The 24178-nt window shown below is 35.6% G+C and overlaps 1 non-coding gene across 1 annotated transcript; it reads right to left on the bottom strand.

Annotated features, from left to right (window-relative positions):
* Positions 1-15134: 15134 nt before the first annotated feature.
* Positions 15135-15262, bottom strand: LOC114044002. Its single transcript, XR_003569165.1, has one exon. It is a non-coding gene; the product is annotated as a U6atac minor spliceosomal RNA (small nuclear RNA).
* Positions 15263-24178: the final 8916 nt, after the last annotated feature.

Genomic DNA, 24178 nt, shown 5'->3' with positions numbered 1-24178 from the left:
GCAAAAAACCAAAAAGAGTATTGACCAAAGAAAGCTGCAGTGGCAACAGGGAAGATCAAAACACAAACTCAGAAGACAGCAATGTCAAAATGCCTACAGGTAGTTTTCAGATGAAGAAATTAAAGCTATCTATAGTTATATGAAAAAAAAAGCTGTAAATCACTGTTGATTAGAGAAAATGCAAATTAAAATAACTCTGAGATACTACCTCACACCTATCAGACTGGCTGATCTGGAAGAAAAGGAGAATTATAAATGTTGAAGGAGATGTGGGAAAATTAGGACACTAACGGTTCATTGGTGGAGTTGTGAACTGACTGATCCAATCATTTTGCTGAGTAATTTGGAACTCTGCCCAAAGGGCTACAAAACTGTGCATACTCTTTGACCCAGCAATACCACTGCTAGGTCTGTATCCTAAGAGATCATTAAAAAAAAAAAAAACAGAAAAGGATGTGTGTGTGTGTGTGTGTGTGTGTGTGTGTGTGTATGTATTTATAGCAGCTCTTTTTTGTGGTGGCAAAGAATTGAAAATTGAGGGAATGCCCATCAGTTGGGGAATGGCTGAACAAGTTGTGGTATATGAATGTAATGGAATACTATTTTGCTATAAGAAATGACGAGCAGGTAGATTTCAGAAAAACTGGAAAGACTTACATGAAATGATGCTTAGTGAAGTGACCAGAACCAGGAGAACATTGTACACAGTAACAGTAACATTAGTGATGATCAATTATGATTGATTTAACTCTTCTCAGCAATACAATGATCCAAGACAATTTCAAAAGGCTCATGATGGAAATTGATAATCACATTGAGAGAAAGAACTACGAGGTTTGAATCTAGATCAAGCATATTATTTTCATTTTTTCATGGCTTTTCCTTTTTTTTCTATTTCTTCTTTCACAACATGACTAATGTGGAAATATGTTTACATGATTGCATATGTGTAACCTATATCAGATTGCTTGCCATCTTGGGGATGGGGGGTAGGAGGGATGAAGGGAAAAAAAATTTGGAACTCAAAATCTTACAAAAATGAATGTTGAAAACTATCTTTACATGTAGTTGAAAAAAATAAAATACTATTTAAAAATAAATTAAAATAAAATAAAATAACTGGACAATATAAAATACTTGGAAGTCAACCTGCAAAGAAAAACCAAGGAACTATATGAATACAGTTATAAAACACTTCACACAAATAAAGTCAGATCTAAACAATTGGAAAAATATTAATTGTTCATGAGTAGGCTGAATCAATATAATAGAAATGACAATTCTACTTAAATTAATCTATTTATTCAGTGCCATACCAATCAAACTATCAAAAATTATTTTGTAGAGCTAGAAAAAAATAATAAAATTCATCTGGAAGAACAAATGCTCAAGAATATCAAGGGACTCAATGGGAAAAAAATGTGAAAGTCTAGCCATCCTAAATCTCAAGTTATGTTATAAAGTGGTAATTATGAAAACAATTTGGTCTTGGCTGAAAAATAGAGTGGTTGATCAGTGCAATAGAGTAGGTACAAACTACGTTATAGTAACAGACCATAGTAATCTAGTGCACGATAAGCCCAAAGATCCAAGCTTATGAAACAAAAACTTAATATTTCACAAAAACTGCTGGAAAAACTGAAAAATAGTATGGCAGTAACTGCATATAGACCAACATCTCATACTGTATACCAAGATAAGGTCAAAATGGGCATATGATTTACACATAGAGGGTGATATTACAAGCAAATTAAGAGAGCATGGAATAGTTTATCTGTCAGATTTATGGACAAGGGAATAATTTAGGATTAAAGAAGATATAGAGAGCATTACAAAATGTAAAATAGACAATTTCGATTTTATAAAATTAAAAAGCTTTTACACAAACAAAACCATTGCAACCAAAATTGTAAAGAAAGCAGAAAACCTGGGAAAAAATTTTGCAACAAGTGTCTCTGATAAAGGCCTCATTTCTCAAATATATAGAAAATGGAGTCGATTATATAAAAATACAAGTCATTCTAGTCATTTCCCAGATGATAAATGGTCAAAGGATAGGATCAGGCAGTTTTCTGACAAAGTAATCAAAACTATCTTTGGAAAAAAAAAGAAAAAAATGCTGTAAATCACTATTGATTAAGGAAATGTAAATTTTAAGATAGCTCTGAATTACCACCTATTCAATTGAGTCATATGCCAGAAAAGGAACCTGACAAATTTTGAAGTGGAAGTGAGAAAATTGAGACACTTCAACAATTTCATAGAACTATTTGGAGCTATACCCAAACGGCTATAAAACCATGCATATTCTTTGACCAAGCAATACCACTACTAGGTCTATTTCCCAAAGAGATTAAAGAGAGAGAGAAAGAAAGAGAGACAGAGAGAGAGAGAGAGAAAGAGAGACAGAAGGACCTATATCTACGAAAATATTTATAGCAACTCTTTTAAGTGGCGGCAAAGAATGGAAATTAAGGGGATGTCCATCAGCTGGGTAATAACTGAACAGGTTGCTGTATATGATTGTGATAGAATACTATTGAGCTATAAGAAATGACACGCAGAATGCTCTCAGAAAAACCTGGAAAGGCTTATACAAACTGATGCAAAGTGAAATAAACAGAACCAGGAAAACATCATAGACAGTAACAGCAATATTGTTTGATGATCAACTGTGAATGATTTAGATATTCTCAGCAATACAGTGATCCAAGATAATTCTGAAGGATTTATATTGGAAAATGCTAGCCCTCTCTAAAGGAAAAACTGATGGTGTCTAAATGTATATCAAAGCATACTTTAAAAAAAATCCTTTAATTTTCTTTTTTTTTTTTGATGGGTGGATTCTGTGTTTTCTTTCACAACATGACTGACATGGAAATATGTTTTACATGACTGCACATTTATGATCTATATCAAATGGCTTGCCTTCTCAATGAGAGGGGGAAAGGAGGGAGGGTGGGAGAGATACTGGAACTCAAAATTAAAAAAAATGTTAAAAATTGTTCTAACATGTAATTTGGTGAAAAAATATTAAATTTTTATAACACACTAGGTATCTTAATGACTGGGCAATTCTCTAGGTCAGAGGTGTTACATTTACTGCTTCATGTGCACAGGAAAACTCTGGAGTCAGCTTGATTGATTAAAATATAATTGGGAAATATTAAAGAAAATAAGTAAAAATACAATGGAACATAAATAATGTTGATTTATGGTTTCCTAAGTCGATATGTTGTCCACAGAAATCTTTCTATTTTGAGTTTGACACCAGTGCTCTAGACCTATAAGTTACAGAAAGTTGTTAGTCTAGGTTAGTGCAGGAAGTTTCACTTTGTGTAGTTCCTACACTGATGAAATTAGAGGGACCTCTCCCTTTCTCCCTGTCTACCAAAAAAAAGGTCTAATGCCAAGAAATATAAAGAGCTCAGTTAAATAACTTCAATCAGTATATTATATAGAGATATGTATTTGTGGGTGCAATCATTACGAAAATCCACCATTCATTATTATGTGCATAATTTCCTAAAAAGAGAGTTCATTGTTTAATAGAAATTATCTCATTTCCATTCTTAGCAATGTTACATGTCAGCTGATGCTCATCAGCAGATTGGAGCCCTGTGTGTCGAGCAGGCTCGAAAAGTCAGGAGCTCACAGGATTCTGTGAACATTCAGAGCACTGCTCCACATGAATTCCTGTGTTTTTAGACCTTTACCTGCTCTTTTCTCAGCACTTCTCACTCATGTTTCCTACCCTCACTGTTACAGATGGCAGGGTTGTGACATCCCTTAATTGTTTTTGTAAATAATAGTTCCTGACAATGATCTGGAATTTCTCAGAGTGAAATTTCAGAAAGTTTGGTAAGACTCAACACAGACTTTTGTTGATGAAGTTTTCAAAAGGTTTAACTGTTCTAGGATATGTGTACATCTGGCAAATTCTTCCAGTAGCAAAGCCAATTTTACTCTTCATATCTACTTAATCTCTATTCACCCAACTTTTGAAGGATAGGAATGATGGTAAGTACAGCAGCTAACTGTCTACTCCCTCTTCTACTATGGGGCATAAGAGAAACAGTGTGATGTAATGGTAAGGACCTTGGTTTGATCAGACATTGCTACCTATTGTGTGATCTTGAACCAGTTAATTAATCTCTGGGCCTCAATTTTGTCATCAGTGAAATAAGATAGTTATGCTGTATTTTCTTTTAAGGTTCTAATCCTTAATAGTAACTCCAAATCCCATGATTTGTGGAAATCAGCTTCAAAGTCCTTCTAGACAAGATACCTCCCATTAAGAGATAGTGAAATGTTCTTGGTCACATGCCATGAAAAGTCATTTTAATCATGATGCACTCCAAAGACCAAGCAGATAGAAAACTCTTCCTTAGTTTACACTGAGAGAAATTATTATTGATAACTCATGATTTGGGGAAATCCAGACTTCACCCTTTTTCTAAAGTCCTCATTTCAAAAACTCAGTCTCTGAAGGTTGAACCAATTTTCTTCTCTATCATACCACCCTGCCTTACAAAGAATCTCTAATATAAGGTGAATTCCACTAAATCAGGCTTGGGTAGAGGTAGATCCTTTGTCTAGATTGCCCAAGGCTGGGGGTGGTCTGTGTTTAGGGATGGTCTTTCTGTCCAAGAGTGACATGATGTCACCTTAAATCCCTTGTTGTAATATTCATTCTCTCATCAATTATTAACCAGAGTTGATTGTCACTCTCAGGAACATCTCTCTTCGAAGGCCATATAAACCTGAAGCTTTCCAGCATGATTATATTCAGCATTTAAGAGTGTCACTGACCTTTTCCTAAAATGTTAGCATTATTAATAAAATGGCTAATTACTCAGAAATTATGGCTCTCAAACTTTTAAATGCCATAACACTAGTGAATGGTCAACTCAGACATGCCATACAACAATTTTTCATTTTAGGACAGAGACAAGATATTGTTTGTCCTACTCTTATATTTCCTGTTAGGTATAGATAGACTAAGAATATACTGGGGTCAGCTTGACTTACTCTCAAAAGTTGATTGTTAAATTTTCAGTGTAAACCTATCAGTTTGGAAATCAGGAAATGCTACAAATCAGGACTTCAGTTATCATTTTGTTATTTCTAGACTTAAGAAAGTGATAGGGAAAATGTTAATATTGCAAATTAAAATGTAAAATTATATTATGCGTACACTGTTTTCCAGAAAGCTAGCTGTTAAATGTTTACCATCATACCAGTAAAGTAGACAAATACTGTTTTGGACATGTTAGAATCTAAAAAGAGGTGGAGCTTTTATTAAAACTCTCCAAATCTTCTGAGAAATCATTTGTGACATTTTGCTAAACTATCTGTGATCCAGACATTAAATTGTTTTTATACATCTTGCTTGGCTATCTCAGAGATTCCAAGTTGCAATGCTGTCCATGTTGTAAACCTAAGCTTTCTAGGAATCAATAAACTAGATGAATCTTAAGGTCTCTTTTAACTCTGAGATTCTGTGAATTGAAGATGATTCAATAGTTCAATCAGGATGCCAATTCTTTTTAGTTGGAAAATGTTTATAGAATAGGTGGAATATCACAGTGATGGCTTTATTGTAACTTTTTTTTATAAATCTATATCAATCTTGCTTGTGTTAGTATCTTGTCTTCTAAACAGAAAACTGATTTTTGTGACTAGACAAACATTTCATAATATGTATGGAGCAAAAATATTGAACTAAAGTAATAGTGTCGGAGCTCTATTCTTAACACTTTGTGAGCTTGGACAAATCAGGAAACTATTCTCTTTCTTCATTTCCTCATAAAACAAACAAACAAAAACAAAACAAGAACAAAAAAAGGATAACATATCCCACAGTCATTTTTAAGGAAAAAATGAGATTAAAATAGAGAACTTACTTAGAATCAGCTTTTGTTTTAATCACATGTCATATTCATTTAAAGTCTTGTCCTTTAAAAGTATTGCTTCTTTGTAACAGTCATGTGGGATACAAGCTTTGTAATTAGAGGAACCTTGATTAAAATCCTGGATGAATACTTGCTCAAGTATTATCTGAATTTCAGTAAATCACCTTGGGAAGTTACCTAACCTCAGCCTCAGTTTTTTTCATTTGTAAGATGAGGGGATGGATTAGATAAACTTTAAGGCCTTAAATTAGATAAACTTTAAGCTATAAACATGGGATCATGAGTTAGAAAAATAGTATTATTATCCCCATTTTTAGATGAGAAAGCTGAGATTAAGTGATATGCTTATAGTTTCAGAAACTACTAAGCCTTAAATTCAGAATTTCAAACCAGGTATGCTGACTCCAAGTCAACTACCTTTTCCACTCTGTGACAGTGTCTTCTATGCTGTAAAAAGTTTATTTGTTTTGCAAGTATGAATCATGGTTTCATGTATGTGACTAATTAGCTTATTTGGTTAAAACATATTGTTCATGAATCTATGGTTTTGATTTCCATATGAATGTTTGACTTTGGTGGGGGGAGTGATATGTAAACCTTAAAGCATGTTAAGATTATAAATCATCATCATTGTCATCAACCTGATTTGGGGAAGATAGTCCATAAGTAATTTTCTTTTGGGGTTGTATAAAGAGAAATCTTATTACAGAAACAATTCCTCAGTCAGGGCACTACATCTCTAGACTACGTCCTTTGCACCCATACAACTATCGGTAAATTCCTTTGAGGTAATATAAATATGTGTATATAAATATAACACAAAATAGAATGTGAGAGAGGCAAAGGAAAGATTCAGACAGTGATGTCTACCATAATTTGAGATGGCAGAGAACATTTTAACCTGTTGGCATCACAGAAAGTTTCAAGTCATTCAGTCAACATTTATTAAGTGCTTACTATGTTTCAGACACTATTATAAGCACTGGGAATACAAAGAAAGGTGAAAAAAAAAGTTTCCTGTTCTCAAGGAGCTCATATTTTAATGGGAGAGGCTATATATAACTAGATACCTACAAGATAAATTCAGAGTAGGTAAATAACTATCTGAGGGGAAGAATCAAGCAGTGTCAGGGGTGGAGGGGAAGGAGGGGCTGAGAAATGCCCCCTAGGGAGTGTGAGATTTGAGAGAAATCTTGAAGGAAGCCAAAAGAACTAAGAGACAGAGATGGGGAGGGAGAGCATTTCAGGGATGGGTGACAGTTGATGTAAAGGATCATGTTGGAGGGGAATATCTTGATTGAAGAGGGATATTAAAGTGTGTGGAGGGAAGTTATGTAAGGAGATCAGAAATATAGGGAAGGGGCAGGCTATAAATAATTTTCTTTTTTTTAAGGTAATTGGGGTTAAGTGACTTGCCCAGGGTCACACAGCTAGTACGTGTCAAGTGTTTGGTCTGAGTTCACGTTTTAACTCAGGTCCTCCTGACTTCAGTGCTAGTGCTCTATGCACTGCGCCACTTAGCTGCCACTATTTATATAAATAGTTTTAAATGCCAGATGATTACGTATTTCAACCGAGAGGTAGTGAGGAACTCATTGAGTAGTAGGATGACTTGATCAGACCTGTGCTTTAGAAAAATAACCTTGACATCTGATTAAAGGATGGATAAGATTGGATTGCACTTAGCACAGTGCCTGGTATGTAGCAGGCATTTAATAAATGTTACAGATTGATTGGATTGGGGAGAGAATTGAGGCAGGGAGAATAATTAAGAGACTATTGAAATAATTGAGGACAAGCAATGAAGGCCTGAACTGGAGTGACATCTGTGTGAATGGAGAAAAAGAACTTATAGCAGAAATATTAGAACACAAGATAGTCCAAAATGTTGGACTTTGAGTCAGGAAGATCTGAGTTCAAATTCTGCTTCAAACACTTATTACCTGTGTAATCTAGAGCAAGATAGCTAACCTCTCTCAGACACAGTTTCCTCATCGTTAAAATGGAGATGATAATAGCACCTAAATCACAGAGTTATTGTAAAGGTCAAATGAGATAACTTGCAAAGCACTTTGCCAACTTCAAAATGCTGTATAACTGCTAGCTATTATTGTTATCATGCAGAAGTTGGCAACAGATGGGACATAGGTTAGATAAGCTCTAACCTATCCCTTAAGAGAAGACTTTCAAGAGGCAGAGATGAAGAGTGGATGTTGTTTATTGTTATTTATCTATACATTATATTTCCCCCACTACAGTAGAAGTTTTCCATGAAGGTTGATATTATATCATATACTTCTTCGTATCCCCTTGTAGAGCATAGAATAATGGTTTGTACATACCAGCTGCTCCATGTAATATTTGTTTAATGCATGAACCACTGAAGTAACCAAAGAGAATTATTCTAGTCCAATTTCTCTCAGAGATACTACATTGCTTTTCTTTTCACTTGCTTTGGAACCCTTCCAAAAGCCCTTATGTACAATTTATATATATTTTTTTCCTTCCGTGTTTCTTTTTGAGCACTCCCCCTACCCTCTCTCATTGGTTAGTTCTCTCTTTAGGAACCTTATCTAAAATGGTAGCGTGCATGCCATGCACATTGGGATTTCGGTTGCACACACACAAAGTCAAATATCGAGATGATAAAAAGCTTTGGAGGGTCTCCAACATAATCAGGTATGCAGCAGAAGGGCCAGAGGAATGAATGCATCTTAGGGAAGGTTTTATCCAAGAAGCCACAGACATGACAGTTTTGCAGTTCCCTTATGAGGTACACAATTCATGCTTTTTCACAATAGAGACTCTGTCATATACCCAGTGGTACTGCAATAGCCCACGAAGTCAAATAAGTATCTGCAGTCATTAAATGGAAACAAATGCAAATTCATCTGATTTTATGTGTATATACCTACACCCACACCCATATACATATAAATACACACACAAACATAATATACATACATACACATACAACATACATATATGTGTGTATATATGTATATGTATACATATATGTGTGGATAGATAGACAGATAGATTCAGTGAGGAGGATTGGGTACGGAGTCTATGTTTTTAAGACCTCCCAGGGTAAGGGTTCAGGGTTCTTGCCACTCATGGCTCTTGCATCTATTGTGTGCCTTTGCTCTCACCCTTGCTTGGCCTTCCAGAGCCCCATTATTCTCTAGCTGCTGCCTGGGTCCTCAAGGCCCATTCCTTGCTTCTCCAGGATACAGAAGGAAGTGGGCTGAGGGAGCATTCCTGGGATTGATTGTTTATAGGATTCACTTCTCTTCAAACCATGTGTATTTGGTGGGGAAGAGGGAATGAGGAACTCAGATCCCTTCCTCATATCTTTTTAAAAAAAATTCTAGGACAGAAAAAGCTTCACTGAATGGTTTCTCATTTTATGTGCAAGTAAAGCCAGTCCACCAGATGGACTGTGTGTCACTGGGAGCCAATCTTTGGGGGATGGGAGGTGGAGGGTCTACAGGCAGGCAGCTCCAGCATGCCACTTCAGGATAGGGTGGGAGGTCCACTGTGCTAGTTCAGGGGTGGAGGGCAGGCAGTCACTCACAGCCTTGCTGTTAGTTTTAAACTCTACTGAGGCCAAGGGCCATTGCTGTGGGTTTGGCACTTCCTTGAGGAAGTTCTGACACCACTTGGTCCAGGTTTGAAAGGCCTACTGGAGAAGGGACCCTTGTACAACTGCCTGGGGAGGAAGGCTGCGGGAGGCACTGCCTGTACCAAGTGGAGTGTCCTTCCTGATGGAGGGTAAATGATATGAACAACGGAAGTTTTCTGTTTTTGTGCTGTGGCCAATAAATCAAATCTTTTGCTAAAATATGTGTGTGTGTGCGAGTGTGTGTGTATGTGTGTGTATATACCTCGAAGGAAAATGTGTCTGCATTTTCATTTTGACCATAGTATCACTGAAATGTTTATTACCACATAAGCCTGATTTTTCCACTACCCAAGTAATTGACTCATATTAAGATATGGGCTTTGAGAGGTACATACATTGTTTCACCTTGCTTCATAGGCTTGCAGATTTAGTGCTTGAAGTGACCTAAGAGGCTATCAAACACAATGCCCCCTTTTTACAGATAAAGAATTTGAAGCATAGAGCTTAAGGGTCTTGCACAGAATTTCACAGCTAGGAAGTACCTGAGGAATGACTTGAACTCCAGTCTTCTTGACTGTTAAGTCCAGTGCCTTCTCTACTAAAAATAGCTGCGTCTCTAGTGATTTTATTACTAAGTCAATTATGTAATTTTCTGAGACAAGCACATTCTGGGATGCCAAACTCCCTGACAGAGTTATAAAAACAATAATATAGCTCCTAATTGCATTACAATTCAAATTCCATAAAGACTTACCTTAAGACATCCCTCTGAAGTTGTTAGTCCAGTATTATTCCCATTTTATACTTGTGGAAATGGAAATCTCTGAGAAGTGAAAAGATATGTTTAAAGTAACACAGCTAGGAAGTGTGACAGACAGAATTCATATAAAGGTCACCTGATTCAAGGTCCACCTATCATTTCACCATATTATGCTGTCTCCAATGCCAATAAATAGCTCAAATACTAAGGGAAGCCCATTTAAAACACATAAAAGAATTATCAGATTAAAAAAAAAAGCACTGAAATTTATGTAGAGTGGTTATATCCTAGAATAGTAGTATTTCTTGTTTGTTAGCCTGATCAAGGAGTACAAATAAATCAGAGCTTTACTATATCACAAACCATTATAGCACAGATTGTTGTGTATAATTATCTATCTTGAACTTGTTTAACTGGGCTAGTTTCTTAAAGCATCAAAAAGACTTTGTTATAATGCTTTCACCTACTATATGGTCCCAAATCTAGTCTCTGAGGGGCATATTATTAAATGCTGTCCAACAAATATCTAATAACCCTGCACCTCAAATCCATCCTCAAAACAGTTGAGCAAAACTTCCTAATAACATGATTGCAACTAATAACAAATACCACTTTCTACTTTTTTAGTATTTTAACTAAGAAATTTAAATAAAAAAGATAACTGAGACTGTCACTGACATTCTGTAATTCATAGATGAGAGAGAGAGAGAGAGAGAGACAAGAACTTCTGCCTTGTCTTGAGACATACTGGGCAATGGAGATCTCTGAGCTAGGAGGTAGGGATCTGTTCAGTCCTCTGGAGAATTCAGCCCAACATTTTCTGGTGATCCTTTAAAACAGACTGAGTCTTCTTGGAATAGGGTTACTTGGGAATGAAACACATCAGTGGTAAACACCACTGAAGGCTAAATATTGGCGCAAGATGACAGTCCACAATTATGATTAGAAGACGTTGAAAAGAATGTTGAAAAGATTAAGAGGGGGCATTAAACGATTGAGATATAATTGGGTGAGATCTGCCTCAAAGAGCTTGTTAATCCAGTCCGTTTAAGGTTTGGGAATGAATTCTTATATCTCTGAACTACAAATTCAAGAATACTAGGCCAGATCTTGGTTAAAAATTCTTAAAAGATGGAATGTACCCTTAATTTAGAAAGTAGAGTACTGATATTCTTTTTTAAATTAATGTGTTTTAAATTTAAAATACTAAAATTTAAATACACAAGAAAAAGAAAAAAGAAACATATTGTGAACTTAAATACAAAAGAAAAAAGAAAAAAAAAGTTTCACCATGTGCACAGCAGAACCTAAGAAAGAATTCAAAATATACAGCAATAAATTTCCATTTCAAGAAAGTCTATGTAGTAAGTACTACACATTATGTTCAGAGCTGTCCAACTTTTCTTTGCTTCCTTGTAAGTTTTCTTTTGTTCTCCACTGTGCACTTTTTACTTTACTTTTTTCCCCCTTCTTCTACCCCTCCCCTAAGAAGGCTACAATTAAGTGTGGATATTACATATAGCATATGTATAATATATACACACAAACATATATACATATATATACATACATACACTTACATGTACATATATACTTAGATATCGATAATCATACTCATATATATTCATATGCATCTATATAAGATTGTACTATACTTGTTTGTCCTCTGTTTCTCTAGGGTAGATAATATCTTTCTTCACAGTTCTAAGTCTTTCCATATTTTTCTAAGTCTGCCAACTTATCATTTCCTTCACCATAGCAATATTCCAACCTTATACTGTCTAGTTATTTTAAATAGTCTAAACTAATATTGATTAATATGGCTTACATGTAGTTTCCCTATTTTTTATTTCATTTTATTTTAAGGAGCTAACATGCCTCAGGCAAAGTGTCATTGTCTCTAAGTACAAATTGAAAACTTTCATAGGTCACATAGATCACTCTAATCTTGTGAGAAAGCTTTAAAGAAATTAGTGACAATGAAAGAGTATCAGAAATAAGGTTTGTTTTGCTTTGTTTTTTATGCTGAAGCAATAAAACAAACCACTCTTAAAAATCACTTTTACCTGTTGAATTCTGGAAAGTTTTCATTTCTTTGTATAAAAAAAAGCTTTCTCCGAATTATCTCAAGTACAACCAGAATATTTATATTTGACATGAGAAATTTATGTTGCACTTCTTCTTTCACTCAGCAATTAGGCACAAGAGGTACATAATAAAAAAATCAAACATTAGAAAATGTATTTTGATTGCAAATAATATCTTTTAATAAAATTTAGTCACATATAAAGTTGGATAACAATAGTAATTTTTATGCTATGTTTTATTGAGAAAAATCATATAATCTTAGATATAGAATACACAATAGCAGTTACATAGTCCAACTCACATATCTTGCTGATGAATAAAATGAGGTCTACAAAGGTGAAATGACATGATTAATGCTATGCAGCTAGTTACCTAAATGCGTGATTAGTGCAAAATTCTCGGTACTACAATATATACCCTAACTTTTTTTTTAAATGTAACCTAACAAAAGCTTGGAAAGAAAGCCTTTTCTTACTTGAAGTGTTACAAACTTGCTTTAGGAATCCTCCCTCAGAAATAATTTTGGTTTCAAAACAACCTTTCTTTTCTCTGCTTCTTTCTTTGTCTCTTATGTCTTCAGCCTGCAGCAATGCATACCAGAATGGCAGATCAAAGACCTGAAAATTATTGTTTTCCATTAATCCTTTTCAAAATTCATTTTAGTGGTTTTCATGCTGATAACCCCTGCCAATAAATATCTTTTATATTTATGGTCATGATTTAGACACCAAAAGCCTAATCTAAACTTTTTAGTTCATTAGCAATGTGGATGGGGATAGGTACATATTTGCTGACAAAGAAATAAGGATATAAGAAAATAGCAAAAGTAAATGAAAATAAGATTCTGAAAAACTCAAGGACCATAAGAAAATAACTCTTTTCCTCTGATCTGAACGCAAAATATACACCTATGTTTTTATTGAATTCTTAAGAGTTCTCCTTAATAATACTTAATTATATTATTACTGTATAATAATAGACCTCTGCCCCTGAAGCTTCCATCTTCTAATTGACTGTTTCTTCTCAGAAGCTCCAGTTTAAGGAAGAGGCCCAGGCATAAGATTTCTTCATCCCTTTCCAGGCTGTACTTCTGACTCATCTCCTGAGGACTTTGTGTATCCTGCCCCACAATCCTGTTCCTTCTCCTCTCCTCACCTTCCTTCTTGATTTTCACTCGCTTCCCCCTTTGTTAGAATGTAAGCTCCTTGAGGGTAGAGACTGTCTTTCTTTCTACTTATATTTGTATTCCCAGCACTTAGCAAACACTTAATAAATGCTTAGTGACTGATAATTTTTAAAATCTATAATTTAGTTTAAATTTTAAAAGGGTGATAATAATAATTCCATCTAGGATATGATGTATGATTGGAAAAGGAAGCGGGCTGGTCATGTAGCAGGTAGATAGCCTTAGTGCTGTCTCTATGGTGTTGGGTCAATTTGCTTTGCAGAGTTTAAGAGAAGACATATATAAAAATCACACAGGATGAAAGGTGTGACTGAGTTACAATATGCATCACATTCATGAAATAAAGATTTCACAAGTTAGATTACATTTTACAAAGGTCTGAAGCAATTTAATGAGTTCAATTTTGGAATACCACAAAATCTCATACAGAGTTCTTTGACCCTTAGTTTATGCACAAAAAAAGGGTAATTTAAGTAAAGAAGGACCTTTTCCTTTTGTGGACTCCGTGCCCCTATAATACAGCAACTACTTAAATGATCTTTACACTAGTCCTACATAATCACTCACTAACAATCTTTCATGATGTTAGAGGCTTGAGAATTCAATGACTGCTTTATGTCAGAGAAAATTTTATTCCTTGAGATGCAAGCTGCCAATGCCTAATTACTATCTTTTACAATCCTCTTCATAACTTGCTTTATTGTTCTGTCTTTATCTTGAACTTTAAGAAAAGTTATAGCAACTTTAAAGTGAATTACTATGAATACATTGATAAAAATGAGTAATTTACAAATTATTATATATTAGGAAAACTGAAGATATCAATATATTAATAGTCTTATCTTAAAGGAAAATATAGTATACATTGTGGCAAAAGTAGCCAGAAAAAAAGAACAAGGGGAAATATATATCTGGTTATATCTATATCTATAGGCAAAGAAAGAACATATGTGTGTGTGTATATATATATATATAATATGTATAAATTATTATGTATTTAATATATATTTAAAGACTTCTCTCTTGGAAGAGTGTCATTGGGGTTGAGAGGGGAGAGTGGGTGGTAAAAACTCTGTATATTAAAATAGTTACATGCTTCATTGTTTTATGCTACTTGAGTGCCCCCTGTCTTTTACTGTTACTATATGCTCCTAATTGGCCTCTTGGGATTTATCACTTCTTGTGCAATAAAGGATAAAGCTCAGTTTATTTTTATATTTTAAGTGAATTTTTATTTAAAACAATTTTGCCTATTCTGTTATAGATTTTCCAATTCATTTCAAACATGGACTTGCTCTAAAGCCATTTTTCAAATAGCTGAAATCATTATTGAAATGTTAACTTTTTGCAACACAGATAAAATTGCTAAATTTGAGACATTTTACATTTGGGGTACAGGGAATGTATTTGAATTTATTTTTGTAAAGAGTATTTTGTTTTTTTCCAATTACACATAAAGATATTTTTTAACATTTATTTTTTGTAAGATTTTGAGCTCTAAAGTTTTCTCCTTTTCTTCTGTCCCCTCTTCCCAAGATGGCAAGCAGTCTGATATAGGTTATACATGTGCAATCATGTTAAACATTTCCTCATTAGTTGTCTTAACCATATGTGTGTTGTAAAGACCACTAGGACATCTTCCATCCTTATCAAGGGAAGTGCTAACCTTCTCTTCTTTCATACAACACTGTATTTGAATATTTTTCCTAAGAATGTGCAACAAGATCTGTTAATATATTCAGTAGTTAGTTTGCTGAGAAACCACTCCAGTATTCCAAGGAGTGATGGTACTAATTAACACTTAATAATGTATTCTGTGTACCAACAAGTCCACAGGGCTCTCAGTAGTTTAGTATACCAGCACCAAATACCTATTGTAAAGACCTGTCATGGACATCCTTTTGCATAAGCAGAGAGGCTGGTTGTCCTAGGTAAATAGGAGGAACACTGGCCTTGTAGTCAGATCTGGATTTGATGGTTCTGAAACTTACTAAGTGTGTGACCTTGAATAAGTCAATTTACTTCTTTGCTTCTGTTTCATCTCTAAGATGGAGATAATATTTCCCACTAAGAAAGTGAAGAAAATGATATGCAAATGCTAACTCAGTGTTGAAATGTGTGATATCTTATTCTTATAACTATTATTACTCTATTTGGGAAGGGAGAAACCTACCATACACATACATCATGGAATTCACATTGCATGAGGTAAGAAGCAGGACTCTGTTCAGTATGAAAACCTATAGTGGCATAGTAGGTGGTGCAGTGGATAAGAGTGCCAGGCTTGAAGTCAGGAAGACTCATTCATTTTCGTGAGTTCAGATCTGGCCTTAGTCGCTTACTAACAGTATGACCCTGAGCAAGTCACTTAACCTTGTTTGTCTCCATTTCCTCATCTGTAAAATGAGCTGGAGAAGGAAATGGAAAACCATTCCAGTATCTTTGCCAAGAAAACTCCAAATGGGGTCACAAAGAGTCAGACACTACTGGATGATAGAAATGACTGAACAACAACAACAACAAAATCTAGCCCTTCTACTTACTAGCTATGACAGTCACTAGTTCACTTACAGGAATTACAGTTGGGAGTACCCTTAGAGTAAACTGGCCTATGGGCCAAATTCAGCCTGCTGCCTGTTTTTGTGTGGCCTACAAGCTAAGAATGATTTAATCTTTTGTTAAACAGACCCCTGACATTCATGAAACCCATTTTACAGTAGAATTACCAAAGCTAAGAGAGGTAAAGATATTTATGCAAGGTCACATAGGTATTAAATAACAGAACTAGGATTTGACTTCAGGTCTTATTCCAAATCTAGTGTTCTTTCCACTGTACCACAATATCTCTTAATTTTGACCAGAAGCAGGGAGATAGATGATGTCTCCAGGTTCCTTATTTACTGTATCAATGGACTTAACTGGCCCTTTCAGCTTTCAGGCATCCTTTCTACCAGGCTAATATAGTGACTCCTGTCCAGGTGTCAGGGTATTTTTCCATTCATAACCATCCTATACCTTATTTTGCTCGCCTGTAAAATAAGAAGATTGAACCACATGGTTACTAAGGTCTCTTCCAGTTCTCCAATTCTGATTCTGTGGAGTAAGCGCATGCTAAAATCACCTGCCACATTAAACAGATGAGGCTATAAAGAAAATAAAATAAACTCTTTAGGAACATTTCAAGAATGAATGTCAGTCTGACAGTAACAAGGGCCAAGGTATGGCTAAATTTGAGATATGTTGACCTCCTGTGAAGAAGACAGTTGATTTTTCCTAAAAGCAGTGTATGGCCTTCTATTTAAACAGTTGTCTGGTGTCTCACGATGCCACATGCTATTTATTGAGTGTAAGTCTTCTACTGTCAATTTTTCCTACAAAGGTGAATCTTACCACATGGCTATAGACATCATATCGGCTTTTTACAGAAAGATGCTGTCTCTTTAAAGGAAAAAAAAAGCTCCCCTTTAGTTTAACAGCATCCCCCATGAGAACGCTGAAAGATGCAGAGTTACAACAAAGGCAGCAGAATCTAGGGCACGCTGCCACCAATCTGCACACTGGTTCAGTTTCTTCCACCGTCTGTAACAATGAAGAGCATTAAACATTTACCCAACTGCTTGTTATCAAAATTGCTTATCTTGTACTTTTTAAGAATAACTCCTTTGATTTTCCTGGAGCAGAGATCTCTACATAGCAGGGAAGAAATGGAGGAAGAAATGTTCCCAGCCATAGCTAATCCTACCTCCCCATACCCCTACTTTCCACACCCTCAACAAAGAAGTCATTTGTATAGAAATCACTCAAGTACTAAAATTCTGAGCATTTTTACAATAGACATTTTTGGGGTAGAAACTGTGTACTGCTCTCTAATAGATTTGAGACTTGTTTCTAGGCATGGGTTTGTACAATTAATCAAATCTATGCTTTGTCTGTGGGAAGTATTTCATTGGTGTGGTGGGTAAATTATCTCTTTATGGAAGCATCTGTGTTGCTGGTACAGTGTTTCTATTTTTAACCTCCCTAAAAGAATTTTCTTTCTCTAAGAGCCCCATCAGACAATAGGAAATCACTTTCCCAGTCTTGAAGCTCATTAACTGCTCATATATTGTGTTGTATATTATTTTTTAAATGGAAAAAAGAATCTTTCTTAACCGAAGAATAATCCAAGTTCAATATTTAAATTCTCCCCACATTTTTATATACAAATTAATTATGTGTTTAATTCCATATACCTAGCTCTAGACCTGCTTTTCCATGCAGAAAAAAGTAATTATTGGCCCCTAGAGGAAGAAGCCATTTTGAATAAAGGCATATTATGATTTTGGACAAACTAGACTGTAAGTTCCTTAAGGACAGGGAACCTATTTTTTGGGACCTCTTTTGCATTCCTGTCTCAGTACCTAGCTGAGTGATGGGCACACAATACAAATTCAATCAATATTTGCTGAATCGAATTGTTCAGCTCTTGCTCAACCCAGCAGAACAGAAAACAATTATGGTTTAAATTGATGCTTGCTGAGTCTTTTCCTAGAGAGATAAGGATAGGCAAGAGCTATATTTTTTCATAGCAGTAAGAGCCTTACCTTCATCTCTGGGCTCCATGACATCCATTGAATGATGAAAAGCATAACTGTTTCTTAATATAGACAGAATTCATTCAAACATTTTTAAATACCTTCTGGATGCCAAACATTTATTGTGCTAGGCCCTGGGAGTGATACAAAGTCAAAATAAAACATAATTGCTTCCCTAATAAAACTTACCATCTAGGGGTAGGGTGGAGTAAAACATAAACATCAATAATTATAATACATAATATTACATAGCTGCATTAGAGAAGTACAAAAACCTGAATGCTATGTGAGATCTAAGGAGGAGAGTTGCAATTGTGCAGGAATATCATGAAAAGTTTATTGGAAAAGTTATAATATGAATTGGACTTTGAAGGATACACATTCAATAGGTTAAGGGGATGAAAGGAGAATATTCCAAGCTTAGGGAGTATAATGAGAAAAGACACAAAAGTAGGGAACCACATGGACTGTTACAGATCAGACTAGTACAGTATTATTATCATGTACATTTCATGGAGGGGTATTATTTGAGATAAGGCTGGAAAGGGAAAAGAATATCAGAGTGTGTATAGGTGGGGTCAGGAGTGTCATGAATTCCAGGAAAGGGCTTTTGGACTATTCTCAGTAAGTGAGAGAGATCTAATGAAATTTTTTGAGCAACCCACATCAAGATGTAGAGACACAAGACAGGTAATTCCAGTAGCTGTATGGAGATGGTTGGGAAGGAGGAAAAAGTAAGATCTGTTAGAAGACAACGTCTGTGAAGTTGATAATCAGTGCTTACATTAGAGTGGTGGCAATGGGAAAAGAGAAGAGGAAAGATAAGGGTGTTATATATATCAATTGACTGGAAGTGATGGGTGAAAGGAAAGAAAAAAAAAGAGTTGACAGCAGTCCCAAGGTTTTGAGCATAGGAATATCTGTGTAATGAGGGACACACAGGTTATTAAATTCACATCTTATCAGGAACATCAAATCAGGAATGCATGGAGAATGGAAAAAAGAGGTAAGGTATACTTTGCTTCTGAATCTTTTTTTTTTTTAAATCAAACTAACCATACTTTGATACCTACATGCATCCCTAATATCTTCAATTTGGATATTTTCTCTAACAGTGGATATCACAATAAAACAATGACCTTTTGTTTAGTGTGATTTTCATCCATTTTCCATAAATCCCTTACAAGTGTTCCAAGAAATACGTTTGGGGTTTTCTGTAGTTATATTGACTATGTGTGGATACCACTGGAGTATATAGGCTAACTGTTTTCTTTTAATCTCTTGCTACTACCATGTGAATGGCATACCTTCTTTTCCAGTCATACATCTCTCTAATGACATTCTTTATGCCAATTTTCTTGTGAAATATTTGTTTGACATTTTTTGTAGCCTTCTTATTCTGACCATGAGCCTCTTCAATGCCATTTAGATGGCCACCAACTTTAATTTTTCAGAGGATATGTTGATTCTATTGACTTACACCGCAACAATACAAGAATAGTTTACGGGTCAAGAGGGGGATCTTTAGTTTTAAAATAAGGCTTGAAGTCATAAAAACTCCTATCCACTTTCCTTTTTTTTCTCTGTATGTGCTCCTTTTTTATTAATAAATTTATTTATTTTTTGTTTTCAACATTTACTTCCACAAGATTTTGAGTTTCAAATTTTCACCCCATTTTGCCCCTCCCCATGCCCCAAGATGGTATGCATTCTGAATACCCCTTCCCCTAGACTGCCTTCCCTTCTATCTCTCCCCCCCTTCTCTTATCCCCTTCCCCTTCTATTTTCCTGTAGGGCAGGATAGTTTTTGTACCCCATTTCCTGTATTTCTTATTTCCAAGTTGCTTGTGAAAATATTTTTTTTAAACATGTGTTTTTAAAACTTTGGGTTCTAAATTTTCTCTCTTCCTCCCTCCCCACCCACCATCATTGAAAAGGCAAGCAACTCAATATAGGTTATACATGTGCAGTTATGCAAAACACTTCCATAGTAGACATGCTGTGAAAACTAACTCTATTTCCCTTAATCTAATCCTGCCCCCCCCACTTATTCTATTCTTTCTTTTGACCCTGTCCCTCCTCAGAAGTATTTGCTTCTGATTACCCCCTTTCCCAATCTGCCCTCCTCTCTATCATCTCCCTCCTCTCTTGTCCCCTACCCCCCTCCATTTTCCTGTAGGGTAAGACAGATTTCCATACCCAGTTGAGTGTGTATGCTATTCCTTCCTTAAGTCAAATCCTATGAGAATAAGATTCACTCATTCCCTCTCACCTTCTCCCGTTTCCCCTCCACTGTAAGAGCCTTTTCTTTTCTGTTTTTTTGTGAGATAATTTACCCCATTCTACCTCTCCCTTTTTCCTTCTCCTAGTATAATCCTCTCTCATCCCTTAATTTTATTCTCCAGATATGACCCCTTCATCTTCAACTCACCCTGTGCCCTCTATGTATCTATCTATATATCTATCTATGTATCTATCTATGTATCTATGTATGTATGTATGTATCTATCTATATACATATCTATAATTTTTTTCCATCCAACTACCCTAATATTGACAAAGGTCTCATGAGTTACAAATATCATCTTTCCATGCAGGAATGTAAATGGTTTAACCTTAATAAGTCTCATGATTTCTCTTTCCTGTTTACCTCTTCATGTTCCACTTGAGTCTTGTATTTGAAAGTCAAATTTTCTATTCAGCTCTGGTCTTTTCATCGAGAATGCTTGAAAGTCCTCTATTTCACTGAATTACCATTTTTTCCCCTGCAGGATTATACTCAGTTTTTCTGGGTAGGTGATTCTTGGTTGTAATCCTATCTCTGTTGCCCTCTGGAATATGATATTCCCAGCCCTCTGATCCCTTAATGAAGAAGCTGCTAAATCTTGTGTTATCCTGATTGTGTTTCCACAATATTTGAATTGTTTCTTTCTGGCTGCTTGTAATATTTTCTCCTTGACCTGGGAACTCTGGAATTTGGCTACAATATTCCCAGGAGTTTTCCTTTGGGGATCTCTTTCAGGAGAGGATCGGTAGATTCTTTCCATTTCTATTTTGCCCTCTGATTCTAAAATATCAGGGCAGTTTTCCTTGATAATTTCTTGAAAGTTGATGTCTAGGCTCTTTTTTTTGATCATGACTTTCAGATAGTTCAATAATTTTTAAATTCTCTCTCCTGGATCTATTTTCCAGGTCAGTTGTTTTTCCAATGAGATATTTCACGTTGTTTTCTAATTTTTTATTCTTTTGGATTTGTTTTACAGTGTCTTGATTTCTCATAAAGTCACTAGCTTCCAATGCTCTATTCTAATTTTTAAGGAAGTATTTTCTTCAGTGAGCTTTTGGACTTCCTTTTCCATTTGGCCAGTTTTGCTTTTTAGGGCATTCTTCTCCTCGTTGGCTAAAGGACTCTTTTGTCATTTGGGTTAGGTTATTTTTTAAGGTGTTATTTTCTTCAGTATTTTTTTTTGAGTCTCCTTTAGCATCCCTCTCAGTTTTTTCTCTACTTCTCTTACTTGCTTCTCAAAATCCTTTTTGAGCTCTTCCATGGCCTGGGACCAATTCATATCTTTCTTGGAAGCTTTGGATGTAGGAGCTCTGGCTTCATTGTCTTCTTCTGGTTATATGTTTTGATCTTCTTTGTCACCAAAGTGAGATACTATAGTCTGACTCTTTTTTTTGCTGCTTACTTATGATCCCGGCCAATTACTTGAGTTTTAAACTCTTTGTTAAGGTAAGAGTCAGCTTCCAATGTGGAGAATGTACTGTTCCAAGCTTTGGGGGTTTGTACAGCTGTTTTCAGAGATACTTCTAGGGACCTGTAAATATTCAGTTCTTCCAAGGTGGTATGGTAAGGGGTGAGGTGTTTCCCCTCCAATGCCACAACCAGCTCCTCCACACCAGCCCTCCTCCTTGTCCCAGGATTCCCCCTTAGAACTGTGACCCAGATCCAAGCAGGGGCAAAGCAAGATTCCTGCCTAAGCACTAGCAAAGAGATCCCTGCAAACCCCCTCTGATCAGCCACTTGATTCCCCCTCAGTTTGTGGGCTGGAAGCTCGGGAAGCAACTGCTGCCCCAGGGTAACACTCAGGAATGGCTGGAACCCCACTTATTTCTCACTGCAGTCACAGACTTTTCCCACTGAACTTCCAAGTTGTCTTTGGTGTTCATGCGTTGAGAAGTCTGGAAACTGCCACAGCTGCCCATGATTCAGTCCTCTGAGGCCTGCTCCAGGGTCACTGCGGCCTGCGCGCCCATGCTGAACTGTGCTCCTCTCCCAGCCCGGCCCAATATGCTTTTCTGATCAACCATCCAGGTTGTATTGGGCTGGAAGTTTGTTTCACTCTATCTTTTTGTGGGTTCTGCTACTTTAGAATTTGTTTAGAGCCATTTTTTACAGGTATTTGGAGGGGTTTGGGGGACAGCTCAAGCAAGTCACTGCTTTCACTCCACCACCTTGGCCTACTGTCCACTTTTCCAAAAGGGATTTCCTCTTTCAGTTCAATTCTGAACCCAGCTCATTGTGCATGTGTAGTGTATATACACAGTATAGGTACTGATATTCTATTTCTATTGATTTTCCATCTAACTTAATAGCATACTCTATAGGCTTGGACTTCCCATTATTTATTCTTCTACCAAATGCTTTTGAGTAATAATAAGCCTACCTTGGGAGTCTTTTCAATGTTCTGGGGAATGCCGTCCATAAATAGGAGAAACCATATCATCTAAAGTGACTAGCTATTTGATTTAGATTCTTAGCTGTGTATCCTCAATAGCATCATTACCTACCATAAAGCTTCCTGTTTTGTGCCTCACTTGATATTAATCATATGTTGGTCACATACAAAGTTACTGCTGTTTTAATAATCTAATATGACAAAGTTGTGGAAGATGCTTTTTCTCTTTAGAACGTAAGCTTCATGACAGCAGTTCTATTTCACTTTGTTTCTGTATCCACGATACTTAGCACAATGCCATGAACACAGTAAGCATTTGAAAAATAAATCCATGTTGAATTGAATTGAGCTGAATTAAAAGAGACACTTTAAGGAGGCAGTACTTTTATTCAATTTGTTCTTTTACATATTTCCTATTGTTTAAGTAGGTAGAGTCAGAATTGTCTCAGTTGATTGCCATATCTTTTTCTAGTTCTTATTTTTCTAGTTTGACAGTGATTTTGAATTTTGATTTGGAAATCTCTCTGAGACTGGTAACCTATTGCTTACTGTTTGTTAAAATATGATCAAATTTTTAATGTATGTATGTATGTATATATTTAGGTGATGCTTTTGTCACTATTGGTGTCCATCACCTAACTAAATGTATTTTATTCCTTTTCTTCTGTAGGTAGACTAGAAATAGAAGACCATAAAGGGCTGTCTTTTATCAAGGGAGGAGCAAGAACAGTTATCACAGGACAATGTCTATTGGTCTTCAGAAGAAGTGCTCTTGTTTTCAAAGGCCTTCAAACTATTTTTGTGTGGTCAGGAGAATGAGAAGGTTCATATGTGAATCCAAACTTTCAGCTGCTTATCTGAATGAACATTTTTTCCTGTATATTTTAAAAGGGTTTTCTTATTACTTCAACTACTACTTTAAGGAAAAAAAATAAATAAAATTCTACTCTAGTTGTTATCTAAGCATAGGTAAGGGCTCAAGACTATTCTCAACTTTCCTATTAAACTCAATGTTCTTTTCCCTCTATCAGCAGAATCAAGTTGTTATTCTCAAATGGATTTACGTCATCTTACTTTAAACTACTCATTGAGATACATCTTGTCACCCACATTTCACAGCATGACAACTTGTCAGAGGCATTTTGTTGCTGGCCTTTCATTCCCAATTCTCCAGCTCAAATGACTGGCCTATAAGGTAAGAGAAGAATAAAAATAACCATGATAACCTAAAATGCTGCTGTTGTCACTTTTATAATGTAATTGTATCATGAGAGTCAAATGTACACAAACACACACATACACACATTCATTTTCAGATATAAAAGCCAGATGTTACTTTATGGTACTGACT

This window comes from Vombatus ursinus, unplaced genomic scaffold (genome assembly GCF_900497805.2).
Source record: "Vombatus ursinus unplaced genomic scaffold, bare-nosed wombat genome assembly UNPS02014770.1, whole genome shotgun sequence".
In the NCBI taxonomy this organism is placed as follows: domain Eukaryota; kingdom Metazoa; phylum Chordata; class Mammalia; order Diprotodontia; family Vombatidae; genus Vombatus; species Vombatus ursinus.
The sequence above is the reverse complement of the archived record's forward strand: the minus strand, read 5'-3'. Positions and strand labels throughout refer to the sequence as shown.